Source organism: Panicum virgatum, chromosome 6N (assembly GCF_016808335.1).
Source record: "Panicum virgatum strain AP13 chromosome 6N, P.virgatum_v5, whole genome shotgun sequence".
Lineage (NCBI taxonomy): Eukaryota > Viridiplantae > Streptophyta > Magnoliopsida > Poales > Poaceae > Panicum > Panicum virgatum.
The window spans coordinates 49,388,885-49,405,193 of NC_053150.1; the positions used below are offsets into that span (position 1 = coordinate 49,388,885).

General features: G+C 48.5%; 2 long non-coding RNA genes across 5 annotated transcripts; one reads left to right on the forward strand and one right to left on the reverse strand.

The window, feature by feature from the left end:
- Positions 1–444: 444 nt before the first annotated feature.
- LOC120679369 lies at positions 445–3,174 on the reverse strand. Of its 3 annotated transcripts, XR_005677162.1 has the most exons (7): positions 2,668–3,173; positions 2,433–2,546; positions 2,136–2,328; positions 1,950–2,005; positions 1,503–1,558; positions 1,198–1,303; positions 445–901 (listed from the first exon to the last, which is right to left on the reverse strand). It is a non-coding gene; the product is annotated as an uncharacterized LOC120679369 (long non-coding RNA). The 3 variants fall into 3 exon arrangements; XR_005677161.1 differs by having other exon boundaries at positions 1,198–1,558; positions 2,668–3,174; XR_005677160.1 differs by lacking the exon at positions 1,503–1,558 and having other exon boundaries at positions 2,668–3,169.
- A 6,893-nt stretch (positions 3,175–10,067) lies between these two features.
- On the forward strand, positions 10,068–11,471 carry LOC120677433. 2 transcript variants are annotated; one of them, XR_005676327.1, is made up of 3 exons: positions 10,071–10,418; positions 10,784–10,896; positions 11,205–11,471. It is a non-coding gene; the product is annotated as an uncharacterized LOC120677433 (long non-coding RNA). The 2 variants fall into 2 exon arrangements; XR_005676326.1 differs by having other exon boundaries at positions 10,068–10,418; positions 10,784–11,471.
- Positions 11,472–16,309: the final 4,838 nt, after the last annotated feature.

Here is a 16,309-nt window from a genome sequence, read left to right on the forward strand (position 1 = left end):
GAGTAGAGTATATATATATATATATATATATATATAGAGGACACCGCTATTCTATACCCTGGGTATGGAATAGCTATTCCATACCCCGAGCGGCCGAGCCAACCAGCGGGTGCGCGCCACCCCCAACTCCCACGCGCTCCCATCCGTCACGTGCGGGCTGGTTTTTTTCCTCCCCACGGTTTTCCTTTCCTCTCTCTGTTTTCCTTCCCCTTACAGTTTTCCTCCACGTCCCACGTGCGGTTTTCCTCCACGTCCCAATAGCATCTAACGGAACGAACCCACTGCTTTCTTAATGAGGTAGGAAAAGCATACTAAATAATTAACTATTTGCACTATACTACAAATGCCGCCATACTATAAGCAGAAAAATAATTCTCTTGAACACAAAAATCTTTGAATTATTTTGTAACGTGAGTAAAATTCTCAGCATTATTGAGACTTGCATTTGCAAATGCCATTATCACATTGTAAATATCATTATCTGCAAAGAATTGCATATCTTAAATCTAGAATCAACCCAATGATTGCCATACAAGTGAAGAAAAGGAACAACATGAGTACACCGGCCTTGGCACAAGCATGATTTCTTCGGAACATATCATCACACCACAAGGCTTAGAAAGGATTACATCACAGGCAGGCAAATGGATGTCTCAGAAAGACATGAACCATCACAGGCAAGCAAACACAGGCATGATTGATGAGCTGACGGTTATCCGTTGCTACTGCTACTACTACTGCTATGCTAGTGCACACAATTTAGATAGAGATGCCTAGCTATCTGCAACTATCTGGCAGGCCTGCGATCTCTCTCCAGTCAACAACCTTTGCATATCCCATGTCGTTTCACTTGGCAACCTCCCTGATGGCCTTCCAATATTCTTCTCCTTGCTCTGCACATCTGTAGGTAATACTGAAATCAGTAATTTGATGATGAGAAAAACCTAAGCGATTTGAGACGTAGCAAGATTTCAGATGTGATAGGAGGACATTTTTTCTTGTCAAGAAAATATTGGGATTGCAAATCCCTGAAGTTAATAAACATCAGGATTGTACAGACCATCAAATTCAGATTACATTTGCCATTAGCAACAAAATTGGTCATTGCCAAATGATTGCACAAACTACAGTTGAAGTAGAAGCTCGATCTATTTACAAAATATCAAATGTTTCCTCGGTTGCGATGATCGGTAATACCTGTACAGTGAGCAGGATCATGGAGTGAATGTCCTGCATAAGAAATACTTTGTTTGCGAAAAGCATTGCCATAAACACTACTCCATAGCTAAAGTCTACAGCTATACTGCAAGAACATATATACAGGGAAATTGTCAGAACTTCCAATGCACTTTAACCTACAATCTGGTATGAATCAGTTGTGTAAACAAAAATCAAAAGAAAATTGCTCTTGGAAATATATCTACTCGCATTAGGTACTGAATTACCTATACGGTAAACCAATATTATTTTCTAAACTGACAGGAAGATTTCAGAAAACTAACCAAAGGCTAGTTCAGTTAGCAAAGCAAATGGGATCAACAATGTACTCCACCGTTTACTGCATGAGTTGAAGTAGTATTCAATTAAAAAAATAATTCCCACAAGGATATGCGTATGCAGCAGTATTTCCATTCATAGGTGGATTTAATTAGAGGCAGTACTCACAGTTCAATGCATGCAAAGGCTTGGTTACATCGAGATCACAATTCAATGCTCACAGTTGGTATTGTCAAAAGCATCTGGCACATGAGATTTACCCTAAACTAGGTGCAGTCCCGATTCAAGTATCAATGCATCCAAATAGATGTGCAGATACATTGAGCTCCAAGACCAAATGAGATCTGGCTCAATGTGCTTCACAGGAAAAGAATTAACCCAGCTTTCTACTAGATTATTACTTATCAAAATTGCTGTGAAAAGCTGAATTCGTGATTGTTTGACTGACTGACCTGCTAGCTCAAATCCTCCATCCAGCATGTGTACTCGATCTCAATTGCAGACGAATCTATATGTGCATATGGAACACAGAGAAGGAAAAGAGTTTTAAAATAAAACTAAGCTCATAAACATGCGAGATCAATAATAGGCGAACTAGCAGGACGAAAAACGCATTTGAACCTGGCTGCGGGCCATACCTGCGTCTGTACGGTGCAGCTCTGTCCGTGAGTGTGGAGCATGCCGGGATTCCCATAGCCGGCATCCTCGCTACCTTGCATTTCACCGAGGCCAAGGCTGAGATCTAGATCCAGCACTAGCCAAACTGTGATGCCTTCGCTTTGAATGCAGCAGGTGCAATTCTTGGTGCTGAAATCCAACTCGATCTGATACCTGCAGCGAGGAAGAGGTGCATCATTAGAGATTTCTGATGCCAAAACCTCGAGAAATCAAGTACAATCATGGGGATTCGAAGGGGGTGGCAGATGGACGGGCACCTTATGCATCTGGAGAGGACATCCCCAATGATTCGACAGCTCAGGTGAGGGTGAGCAAGCTTCCAGGCCGAAAATGGCCGCTGTCGTTCGCGTCCTCGATCCACACAGCGTGGCCTGCAGCAGGCGAGAAGGGAGGCGGAGTTAGAGTCCGCGCGGCCCCGGTACTGAGGGAGTCATTGAGGCCGCCAGAGCTGCTAGCCTCGGGGACGACAGATCCATAGGGGATAGAGGGTACCTTGCGCCGGTAGGGGAATCACCAGCGATTTATCCAATATTGAGCAGGCGTCGGGGGTAGCTTGAGCGGGGTAGGACCTCGTGTGGAGGATGACGAATCAGCGCGGACCGGCACGAATCGGCAGCGGATGAACTTGAATCGCCGGTCGGTGTTCGGGTGGATGCGAGCAACCGGAGATGGAGGGCGTGCTAAGGAAAGGCAGGCCCAAGGAGGATAGGGTCGCAGGATCTGGGTGCCGTCGGCAGGTACTCTCCTGGGGGCGACGGCGACGGGAGGACCGAGCGACGTCGCGGAGCGCCGATGGGAGCTACGGAGTCGGGAACGGAACCGATCAAATCCCGAGCTGCAAAACAGAAACCAGCTTCGGTGGTGGGGCGCGTCTGCGGGAGGGAGCGGCGAGCCGGCGACTAGGCGCCGGGATTGGGTGGTGCGCCGCCAGGAACAGAAATCGGAGCGGGTGCTGGGCTCGGCGGCGGCGGAGCTGGTAGTGGGGGTAGTGGGGTGGGTGGGGGGTGGGGGGCGGAGTGTGGGGGGCGACGCGGACCGGGCTAATCGGTGCGTGCGAAACCGGAATGCAGGGTGGGTCGAGCGGAGCAGCATATCTGGTGCGGAAGGTGAGGTCGGGTATGGAATAAGCTATTCCATACCTAGGGTATTTAATAGAGCTACTATATATATATAAAGATAATACAGTTTTGTACAAACATTCTAGATTTAACTTATAAAGCACGTTTTTTTTGAAAGGAACAGGAGGGGCACACCCCTACTGTGATTTATTTAAAAAGAGGAATAACAGAGTTTTTGTACAAGAAAGACAGTGGAAAGAGCGGGCGCAAGAGAAGAAAAGAAAAGAAGATGAAAGAAAACAAAAGGAAGTGTTACAATAAGTGTAGCCAAGTGTTCAGAGATGTTGCAAGTTCAGGTTTGAGTCTATGGTTTAATAAAGCCATCTCAGACATGAAGTGCCTTTTGCAAATTTCTACTGAGGGATCAATATCCTTGAAGATTCAATCATTCCTTGTTACCCAAATGCTCCACGCCATGAGTATGATGATTTCCATGTGAAGTGGCATCTGTAATTTCTCCTTTATTTGCTTGAAGATATTTAGTAAAGGCCTGGTAGCTATAACAGATACTCCAATGGATGCCCAGCAGGCTTTGGCGAAGTTGCAGCGTAGGAATAAATGAGTTACTGATTCAATCTTCTGCAGAATTAAAGATCACAGGTGTATGATTGTAGTTCCATATTTCTTCTTCTAAGTAGTTCCCTTGTGCTTAGCCTATCTCTTAGGAGTAACCAAAAGAACACCTTGTGTTTTATTTGACACCTTGATTTTCAGATTGTGAGGAAGAGCGGGTGTACTTCTCTGTGTCCAATAATCACCTTGTAAGCTCTTGAGATGGAAAATATCAAGCTCCCCCAAGAATAGTGCCAAATGTCCTTGTCCCCTTGGGGCTGTAGATGCTGTATGCTTATGGTTAATTCTTGGAACTGCTGATGGGCCTGTATAGTTAATGGCAAATGAAAGTTTTGAATCAAGAGGGGGAATTCAAGTGCCTTCTTGAAGGAGCTTCCTTTGTCCTTGGCAAAGGAGTAAAGTTCTGGGTATGCTAGATTTAAAGCTTGGCCATTCCATGAGTCTGTCCAAAATAGGGTTGTTGTTCCATCAGCAACCTTAACACTTGCTAGTTTCTTGTAAATATCTAACAACTTTACTATATCTCTCCACCAAAATGAACCTTTCTTCTTTTGACCAGGCAAGGACCCATCATTATAGTAGGTGTTCCAGATGAGGTTGACCCAAGGCATATCCATTCTAGAGTAGAATTTGTGCAGAAATTTAAGGAGAAGGGCATTGTTATCTGCAGTAAGGTCGATTACTCCCAAACCACCTTCTTGCTTAGGGAGGCAGACCAATGACCATGCCGCTTTAGGAAGTTTTCTGGAATTTAGGTCAGAACCTCTCCAGAGACAGTGCTTCCTATATGTTGAACAATTGGAAAATCTGAGTTTGCATCAATAGAGATTGGGAGGTTCAGTAATCCTTCATTTTTTGCATTGTTAATCATTGTTTGTAGGAGATTTGCTGCAAGTACAAAGAGGAGAGGCGATAGAGGGTCTCCCTACCTTAGTCCTCTTTTACAGTGAAAGGTTTTCCCTGGCACCCCATTGAGAAGCACTGAAGAAGTACCTGAATTTAGTATGTCTTGAATCCATCCAACCCATCTGGTTCCAAAACCTTTGTGTCGTAGAATTTGGAGTATTGCTGGATGCTCTATCATGTCGAAGGCCTTCTCAAAGTCAAGTTTGAGGATGATCAATTTCTTCTTGGAAGTTTTACAGATGTGCAAATATTCAAAGGCCCAGACAAGACAGTCTTGAATAGTTCTAGTTTTAATAAAGCCATATTGGTTTCTATGTACTAATCTCATGATGACCTTCTGCAATCTTTCTGCCAGAACTTTGGTGATCAGTTTAATGGAGGAGTTCAAAAGTGAGATGGGTCTGAATTCTCCTACTAAGATTGGGCAGTCTTTTTTGGGAATCAAAGTGATGTATGATCCATTAATGCTTTGGAGACATATTTCTCTGTCAAAGAAGCCAGCACACAATTCATAAAAATCTTCTGAGATCAGTGACCAGCATTTTTTCATAAATTCCCCATTGAATCCGTCAGGTCCAGGAGATTTGTTGTTGGGTAGGTTAGCAATGATTGAATCAATTTCTTCTTTAGTGAAAGGGCTTTCAAGCCAATCTAGTTCTGAGGAGGCAGAGAGCAAAGCATTCAAATCTAGATACATATGGCTGAAGTGCAATGTGCCCAGTCTTTCTTTAAAGAATTCCCAAAGCAAGTTGGCCTTATCTTCCTGTTCCAACATCTCCTGCCCATTTGTGTTTCTGAGTAAAGCACGTTATCCCAGTGGCATGATAGAAGATTTATTTAGATCAAAACAGTGGATGTTTGATGAGCAGTTGCTGAGTTGTTCCTGAATTTATTTGATCCTGAGGCCATCCAGTTGTTTTCAGTATACATAATCGGATTGAAGACTGTTGCATATATTGGTCTGTCCTGTAAAGGAAAAAGATCAACATAATTACAAAAAACAATGTACTGATCAACATTATAAATGGCATAATTTATACCTTCGTTACTGCAGTAGTGCATATGAACATGACAGTTAAATGTATATTCGGGTGTTTGATATGTAAATTATATTAATTTTAGGATTAAACTTGCTAAAATTTGTTAGCTATGTACTACAATCAGTACATATTGGGGCTGTTGTCAGTAAGGATGATACGACTGCATTAATTGTGGCAATTAAAAATTCTGCTTAAAAATCTATTAATTTCAGAGCTATTGCTATCAATTCGACCTCTCATGGATTGAGACAGCTATGGTCAATTTCTGTTGCCATGTTCAATTATAGTAACAAAGGGATGGTTATTTGATGATTACCACAACAACATTGCGGAGGTACTCTTGGGAGTTGGGACCCGTTGCGGACGCTGGATGGGGTGCGGCCCTTCGACACTGGAATCATGTCGCAGCCGAGGGAGAGGGGCTCAAGTGGCCAGAGCTGTCCATGTAAACAGCATCCTAATTGCAAAATATATTAACTTAGTGAAGCATAATCTGGTGTTGGTTAACAATGTATGAGAAATTTGAGGCAACTTACAAGATTAAGAATTAATCAGGCATAATGTTCCCTTCAATTTCTGTGATAGGGAATGCCTTTGTTCTCTTCTCTTGCTATCAGTATCACTAACACCTTCTAGCTGGAAGGTAAGGCTTTGATCAATGGACTTAACAATTCTTGTGGAGCTATATGAACATGATCTGGCATAAGCTTCATTGTTGACTTACACTTGGAACAAGTTGCATAAACATACATTAGATGAATTACAAAGAAGAATAGAATAAATACCTGACTATGGCTCACCCCAACAAGCACGAAGCTGTTTTCCTGCTGCCTATTGTTTACCCGTACAAGCACAGAGCTGTTGATTGCTAGTCTGGTGCAGTGCGCTTGCGCATGCTGCTTCTGCTATGCGGTGGCCTTCTCCTCCCGATCAGGTGATGCGCTGCTCGCGCAGGTGCTCTCGCCGCCGCACAATTATGCTCCCGAGGAGACCAGCACAAACGATGAGTCTCTAGCAAAATATGCAAGCCATCTGCTCTATTGCCACTTTGCCACTTTGCCAGATTGGAAATCCTTTATCTAAAAAATCTGCTCTATTGCCACTTTGCCAGAGAGAAGGTCACCGCAGGCAAAAAGGGCGCGTGCAGTATGAAGGACGCGGGGCCATTGCGCTGCAGCGGGAGTTTGCGTGGGGTCGATATGCTTGTAGCGGAGGCAGCCCGCATCGACTCATCCTACAGCTAGGACGTCGTTAGCGGGGATTAGATTTCATTACGAGGAGATTTTGTATTCCAGTCTTTTGAATATTGTCACTATTTTATATTTTTTTATTCTATTTGACCCTTGGTTTCCTTTTTATCTTCATCGTCCCTTGTCTAGATCTAATCATCCGTCGGGTTGGGTCGGGTTCGGATCAGGTCACTTCGAGTTTTAGGTCAAAAAAATGTTGATCCACGCTCGACCCATGACATGGTCGGGTCAGGTCGGGTTCGGGTGGGGTCGGATTGGCCCGTATTTTTTTGTGTATTTTTTGGGTTGGATCGAATATTTTTTTAATTTTAGTACAAATATTTCGGCGGGTACCTGACTCGTCACTTAGCAGGGTCGGTTTTATTTCGGTTTGATTGGATCGGATTTATGGGGTCGGGTGGCTCGTGATCAGGTAAGCTCCCCCTGGCCGCAATGAGATCCTCAGCAGTCGGTCTCCGTGACTGCTCTCGGCAGTCGCCGTTCACTGCCATCCAATGGAGCATAGCGTCATAGCCCAGGCACTCTATCTCGTTCACATGCTGTGCGGCCCAACAACACGGCTTGCTAAGCGCCGCCGCCGTCTTCTGCTCAAGCGCCACGCCGTCACCAACTCACCATCTTACGCTCGAGCGCCGCGGATGAAGAGCCACGCCGTTGCCTTCCCCTCGCCCAGAGCCCCCATCGCCATCCGCTCGCCCAAAGCCACCCCGCTGCTGTCCCTTTGCTACGAGCTGCATCGTCGCCGCTCCCATGCCGAGCATCTCGCCGTCGCCGTCCCTTCGCTGCGGGCTGCATCGTCGCGTATGAAAAGGCCGTGCTGGTGTTAGGATTAGTGCTCCAGCTAGTACTCTTGGGCTAATGGCGGCGACTTTCAGTTGGTGACACGCATCGTGGAGGCCTCCACGCCATGTAAGCACACATCCAAGCATAGTGCGGCAACGACAAGGTAAGGGAAGCAGAAGAACCAGAACGAGATTGGGTCGCCCATGGATTGGATTGGAGTTGAGCTGCAATTCGAGGACACCGCTGAACTTAACTGAACTGAACGAATGAATAATCTGACTTATGAATCATTATTAACACAAATTTCACAAATGGAGGTTTTGGTCTTATTTCTGAATGCATTGTGCTCTGTTTTCGCATTGAGATGGACAAAGGAAGAGGAACTCTAGCTACCTATGCGAGCTGGTCGGGGATTTCTGCTCGGTCGGGTCACCCGGCGTCGCTGCCGGTGCTGCTGAACCCGATGTCGTGGCCGCGCCGTAGGCATGAACAGCGGGTCCGCCTCGCCGCTCAGCATCTGCGCAACTACGTGCGTCCCGAGCAGCAGCGCCGGCATGCAGCCCGCTCTGGGGGGGGCTCTGGGCGAGGGGATGGCGACGGCGTCGCTCTCTATCCGCGTCACTCGAGCATCAGTTGGTGACGGCGCGGTGCTTGAGCAGAAGACGGTGGCGGCGCTTAGCAGGCCGTGTTGTTGGGCCGCACAGCGTGCGAACGAGGTAGAGTGCCTGGACTCAACTGCTCCGTTGGATGACAGTGAACGGTAGCGATGCAGCGACTGCCGAGAGCAGTCACGGAGACCGACTGCAGAGGATCTCGTTCCTGGCCCCATGGCCTCGTATTATTAGACATAGGTGCATTCTCGTGTGATTTTATTTTTATTCTTCGCCATTACATCATATTACTTTTCTGGTTGAAAATTGTATCTGTATCACTCTGTTTTTCTTTTATTTTTTCTTTTTTTTGAGATTACATAGTACAATTTAGACACTCACAACGCACGCCCACTCACCTCTATAACACACGCGTAAGCAAATTTTAACATCGCCTACCATTTAATGCACAAATATCGTTAAATCCTAGAATATTCGCTCCCACATGAAGTCGAACCCAGAACTTGAGGTTAGAGCTGGGACTTGGGTCATGCCCTGCCGGCCGAGTCCAGCTCTGTCGTGCCTCATGTCGTGTCAGCTTTAGATTTTTAGGCACGGTCGGCACATCGTGCCGTGTTGTCCTGGCACGACAAGTCTTTTACCAAGGCCAAACACGGCCCATGGCACACTGCCACGTCTTCGTACCGCGCCGGTCCAAGTACAGCCCTCCAGATGCTTGCAATTGGATTTTGTCTGCATCATCGATGGAGGAATGTTATTATTGCAGTTAGGAAATAAATAAACTATGATGATAGGAAAAATATGTAATTTTTTTGAATGAATATTTTCTTCCATGATTACTATCTCTTTTCTTTTCAATCTCTACCAGTATCTCTATCTCTTATACTACTAATAAAAAGAAGTAAGGGTTACTTTTCTTTGGTTCGTCTACACGTGGTGCGACGAGAGACGCCTCCCCCGTCGTTCGTCCTCTGGAAAATCTCGAGCGTCCGTTGTTTGATCTCTGTGCGATGTGCGATCTGAGCCTGACACTCACACCTAATGATGAAAACGGACAGAAAAAAATCCCGTTCCGCCCCGCTCGTATTTCTATATTTATCCCGACTATTTTCATATTTACGGAAAAATATGGAAATGGGACGGGAAGCGGGAGAGGGTGTATCCTGTCCGTATTTGCAGGATCCCGTTTTTAACCGGGATAATCTCGTATTTTTCCATATTTATAAAATCCGGAAAAAAATAAATTGACACACCATATATCCTCTCAAGTTTCTCAACATCAATACATATTTCTCAACATCAATATATATATTTTACCGTTTAATAGTAGGAAACAATAAATATTGATCATATTTTTGAAAAATAGCTTGTGTAAAGAAGTGTCTAGTGTTATATAAATACAAAACGAGTGGTGATTAAATAATAATACATTCCGGTAGATTTTTTGGTTCCCGTCCATTTTCGTGTCCGTTATATCCGTTTCCGCTCTCGTATCCGGCTATTCCGCTCCGCTCCTGTTTTTCAATATAAAAAACAGAAACAAAAATGATTGAGGGATTTTCCCGTCTTCCGTCCGTTTTCATCTACTCACACCCGCTCCCCACATCCCGCACGGAGACCTGCGACCAGCCGACCAGCCCCCTCGTCGTCTCCCTCGCTGCACAGCCCCCGCCACCAGCCCCCTCGTCCCTCGATCCCCCTCGCGCAACTGCAACCTGCGAGCCGGTCCGCCACCGCCAGATCCTCCCAAACTCGACCCCCGGTGTGCACAGGCTCCTCCGACCTCCCCCACTCCTCGCCGTCCCCGTCCCCGATGCGCCGCTCCCGCGCTCCACGCCGTCCCCATCCACGACGCGCCACTCCCCTGCTCCGGATCATCGGTCGCCCTCCCCCGCCGTCGTCGCCCTCCCCCGCTGCCTTCTCCTCGACCGGGGTGCCCCTCTCCGCGCGCCACCGCTTCAGGTTCGTTTGCCCCTTCCCCACTCCGTCCCCTCCTCGGTCTACTCCGTCCCCACCCACGTTCTGTTGTAAGCTACATCTAGGGATTTGGTCGACTCTTCGAGATGCAGCCGTGTAGGCAGTGAGCTATTCTCCAATGGTGCGGGGTTTGTTCGCCGCAGGTTAATTGGCGTCTCTTTCCTGATCGAGGGAGGAGGAGGAAGTAGAAAGATTAGACTTTATTTGATTAGTGCGAAAGTAACTCAGTAAAAAAATTGCTACACAATCTTGAAGATATCAAGGCGTTTAGGTTTTCTTATAGTCTTCTTTGTCTACTTGCATTCGATATTTTTTGTCCTAGCACTGATTAATTTGCATTCTTGCTTCAGCTTTCCTAGGTTTAATGTTGCTCATTGCGATGCTGGTGCAACTGCTGAATGGAACGAATGCTCCTGAACTTATTAATGACCTGCATACCAATATCCTTGACTCCATCAAACAAGTAAGAACAGAGGAGAAAAAAGGACCAGAGAATTAATATGAGTCTAGCTAGGACCTAAGAACGATTCCTGTATATTCAAGAAAGATAGTCCTACAACTGAGAACGAATTATTCTCCATTTTGACTTGCACCTATTCTGCCCACATGTATTTGATTAAAAATTAACCTTATTCTCAAAACGTCTAGAAAGAGTCATTTGACAAGGAAACAGATAATGATCATGCCTAGGAACCCCTTCATGAAGCAAGTTTTTTAGGTGGTAACTGCGCTTGCTGACCTTAATTGTCTCATTCCTTTTCATTGTTTCAGGTGCACACAAATAATCTGGAAAGAGTGTGTTAAGTATCGATGCCATCTGCTATGCGTGATTTGTGGCATAGCTTGGGCCTGACCAAAGGATGACACTTCTCCTGAAACATCTTTGCAACCTTAATATGAAACTTATAATCATAATCAGTGCTATATAAATTATTTTCTTGTTCAAAGGTTTACAGCAAAATAAACAGAGAGATATGGGGAAATCACTTTTGTGAACCATAATTATTAACTTATAAATATAATCTCAATTTGTCTACACGTGCAAAGTAGTTTCAGGCTAATAGCATTTATGTTTCATTGCTGTGTACATTAAGGATATGTACAAGGATGCGACGACGTTTGTCCGCACATGTGATGGCAACACCACTGACTTTCTTATTAACATAGGCCTACACCAGGGGGTCAGCATTGAGCCCTTATTTATTTGTTTTAGTGATGGATGAGGTCACAAGGGATATACAAGGTGAGATCCCTTGGTGTATGCTCTTTGCTGATGATGTGGTGCTAGTTGACGAGAGTAGGGCAGGGGTTAATAGGAAGTTAGAGCTGTGGAGACGCACGTTAGAGTCGAAAGGGTTCAGACTTAGTAGGACCAAGACCGAGTACATGATGTGCGATTTCAGCGCGACTAGGCATGAGGAGGGAGACGTTAGTCTAGATGGGCAAGTGGTGATCCAGAAGGATACTTTTCGGTATTTAGGATCGGTGCTACAAAAGGATGGCGACATTGATGAAGATGTTAGGCATAGAATTTCAGCTGGCTGGTTGAAATAGCGGCAAGCTTCTGGCATTCTTTGTGACAAGAGGGTGCCACAAAAGCTAAAAGGCAAATTCTATAGGATAACAATTCGTCCGGCGATGTTATATGGTGCTGAATGTTGGCCTACAAAAAGGCGACATGTCCAGCAACTGAGTGTAGCAGAGATGCGGATGTTGCGGTGGTTTTGCGGGCACACAAGGAGGGATAGAGTCCGGAACGAAGTTATTCGGGATAGGGTCGGGGTAGCACCAATTGAGGAGAAACTTACCCAGCATTGGCTGAGATGGTTTGGACATGTCCAATGAAGGCCTCCTGAGGCGCCGGTGCGTAATGAGGTTCTTGAGCGGGTCGATAATGTAAAGAGGGGTAGAGGTAGACCTAAACTGACGTGGTATGAGTCGGTTAAGAGAGACCTTAAGGATTGGAATATCTCTAAAGAGATAGCTTTGGATAGGAGCGCTTGGAGACTAGCTATCAATGTGGCTGAACCTTGAACTTATTTCTTTCGGGTTTCATCTCTAGCCTACCCCAACTTGCTTGGGAAAAAAGACTATGTTGTTGTTGTTGTTGTTGCTGTGACTGATCCATCAATCTTGAATAATTTTATGTGCATCTGCATTCAGTTAGATTCCTTGTTATAATATAATCTGATCCATTTAGGTTTCCCCACTCAAGATCTGGGAGAGCCAGTTTTGGAACCTGAAAAGCAGCAGCAACAACAACAACAACATAGCCTTTTTTCCCAAGCAAGTTGGGGCAGGCAAGATCTGAAAAGCCCTTTGTAGAATTTTAATTTTTGCATAAAATTACAGAGAAGATTGAGCTAAGCCTTTGACTACTTGAGCCTTGCAATATGGCCTTGCATATAGCTGTTTGTCCGAAGCTAAGCCTTTGACGGATTGAGCCTTGCAATACGGACTTGGTGTAGGAGGGGAATAATCCACTGTATTCCTTCAAACCCTAGATGGGTGGATATATATAGACCTATACATGGGCCTCTATACATGGGCTCAATATACTCCAACACCCCCCCCGCAGTCTGAACTACCGGCGCAGCGGTGTTCAAGACTGGACAACAAGAAAGCTAACACCCCCCCCCCGCAGTATGAACTACCGACGTAGCGGTGTTCAAGACTGGACAAGAAGATAGTACAAATAGAGTACAAAGGGCAAATACCCCCCGCAGCCACAACTAGCCACCGGCTACGTTGAGGCTGGATCGAAACTCCGAGAAGGTCGAGGAGGGTAGCCCCTTGGTGAAGATGTCAGCAAACTGGGAGGTAGTCGGGACATGGAGTACCCGAACATCGCCGATTGCGACTCTGTCGCGCACGAAGTGTAGGTCGATCTCCACGTGCTTCGTCCGCTGATGTTGGATGGGGTTGGTGGAGAGATACACGGCGCTGACGTTGTCGCAGTAGACGAGCGTACTCTTGGCGAGCGGGTTGTGGAGCTCCGCCAAGAGCTGTCGTAGCCAGGACGCCTCCGCCACGCCGTTAGCGACAGCCCGGTACTCCGCCTCGGCACTGGAGCGGGAGACAACCGGCTGCCGCTTGGACGACCAGGAGACCAGGTTGCCGCCCAGGAAGACGGCGTAGCCGGAGGTGGAGCGACGAGTGTCCGGGCAGCCAGCCCAGTCAGCGTCGGTGTAGACCACCAGCTCAGCAGAGGACGAGCGGTGAAGCACCAGGCCGAGGTCCACAGTGCCACGGACGTACCGGAGGAGACGCTTCAGCGCAGCAAGGTGTGACTCCCTGGGATCATGCATATGGAGACAGAGCTGCTGAACAGCGTAGGTGAGGTCCGGCCTGGTGAAGGTGAGATACTGCAAAGCGCCGGCCAAACTCCGGTAGGCCGTAGGATCAGTCACCGGATCACCCAGATCAGCAGACAGCTTCGCCTGAGTGTCAACTGGAGTGGAGCAGGGCTTGCAATCAGTCATCCCAGCCCGCTCCAGAATATCGAGGGCGTACTGCCGCTGGTGAAGGAGAAGACCAGACGGGCGAGGCTCATCAGTGACGCCCAAGAAGTGGTGGAGCTGACCGAGATCCCGAACTCCTGCTGTAGAGAGGAGATGACACTCTGAAGCAACTGCTGACTGGAATCTGTGAGCACAATGTCATCGACATATAGCAGCAGATATGCAGTCTCATCCCCACGGCGGTAGATGAAGAGAGACGTGTCAAACTTGGCCTCGGTGAACCCCAGTGTCAGCAAGAATGCGGCGAACCGAGAGTACCAAGCCCGTGGAGCCTGCTTCAGTCCGTAGAGAGACTTGTTGAGCCGGCAGACCATATCCGGACGACTCGAGTCCACAAATCCCGCAGGCTGAGAGCAGTAAACAGTCTCTGACAAGGTGCCGTGAAGAAACGCATTCTTCACGTCCAGCTGGTGCACAGGCCAAGTGCGCGAGAGCGCAAGCGAGAGGACCGTGCGCACCGTAGCGGGCTTCACAACAGGGCTGAAGGTCTCATCATAGTCCACACCAGGCCACTGAGTGAACCCCCGGAGAACCCAGCGAGCCTTGTAGCGCTCCAGTGTGCCGTCAGCCCGACGCTTGTCCTTCCAGATCCACTTGCCAGTCACCACATTGCAACCAGACGGACGCGGCACGAGGTCCCACGTCTGGTTGGCAAGAAGAGCCGCGTACTCCTCTTCCATCGCGCGACGCCAGTGAGGATCCACCAAGGCGTCGCGGACAGAGGAGGGTACCGGAGACCCGCGGCTCTCCCTCGGTGGCAGAGAGAGTCGCGGCCTAGGACGCCATCCGCCGAGTCACCATGGGATGGATATGTCGAGGATCCCGATGGATGACCGGCGGGTGGTACACCTCCGGCTCGGCTCGAGAGGGATCCGGAGGAGGCGTCGACGGTTCCGGTGTCGGCGTCGCAGGAGCCTCCGGAGCAGGAGGCGTCGACGGCGCCGGTGTCGACGCCAATCGACGCCGGTACACCTGCACCGGCTCAGCGTACCGCTGCGGTGCCGGGTTCGGCGCCGATCGACGCCGGTACAGCTGCACTGGCTGAGCGTACCGCTCTGGTGCAGGGGAAGGCACCGGGGCCGCGCGTGGCGCAGCTGGAGACACCGGGTCCGTGCGCGGCACGACCGGAGGTCCGGGGGCCGCGCGTGGCGCGACCGTGGGCACCGGGGCCGCGCGCGGTGCAGCAGGAGACACCGGGGCCGCGCGTGGCGCGACTGCGGGCACCGGGGCCGCGCTGGGTGCAGCAGGGATCACCGGGAACGGTCCCGGTGTACCGGGAAAACCTGCAGGGAAAGGACAGACAGTAAAAGGTGGCTGAACCACCGGGTCAGTCGGAAATATAGACTCCAGCTCAGGGTCAGAAGAAGGTGTGGAGGAGGTGGAGTAGGCGAAATCCAACTCGTCAAAGACGACGTGTCGGGAGATCAGGACGCGGCGAGAGGTGAGGTCAAAACATCGGTACCCCTTGTGGTCAGGGGAGTAACCAAGGAACACACAACGAGTCGAGCGGGGCGCCAGCTTGTGAGGAGCAGTGGCGGAGGTGTTAGGGTAACACGCAAACCCGAAAACTCGAAGGTGGTCGTAGCGAGGAGGGGTACCGAAAAGAGCGTGGTGTGGAGTGGGAGCAGGAGAAGCAGTGGACGGAAGACGGTTGAGCAAATAGGTGGCGGTGTGGAGGCTCTCAGCCCAGAAGCGTGGGGGCAGAGAAGCCTGTGTAACACCCCAGTGTTACTGAGCGCTAATCATGAGCTTAGATTCGCTAATTAGGAGTTAATCTTGTCGTTAGCGTAAATCGTGTTCGCGCGGTAAACATCGATTTAGCAGTGTTCGATCGCGTTTTTGTCTCTGATCCGAGCTTCAATTCAACTTTCGCCCAAAAGCAAAGTTGTAGATTTTCTCGTCCTCTACAACTTTTATTTTGGCCAAATTTCATGTTCCAATGTAAAATTTGGAGCTTTGGACGGTCAAAGTCGGCTAAAATCACACAAATTCGGTTACTGTGCCCTCGTTTGGTCAGTGCCTCGCCGGCCTCGACGTTGGGGTCGCCACGCGTCGCGCCGACGAACCTCGCCCATCGTGCACACACTCCCGTCCTTATCCGCACGGAGTCGTGCTCGTTTTCGCCTCCCCGTTCCCCTTCCTCGCGTCGCACGGAGTGCACAGCAGAGCCGAGCAACCCTAGCTACCGCTCGCCGCGCCGGTGCCGATTCCGGCCACCTCTCGCCGCCGTGCCTCGATTCCTCGCGTTGCAAGCCGCGCAACCTCGCCCTACACCTTCTTTGCTCCATCTCGTGCTTGATTGAGCCATCCGCCGGCCGGAATCGAAGCTGCAGACCGCGGCCGCCATTGAAGCTT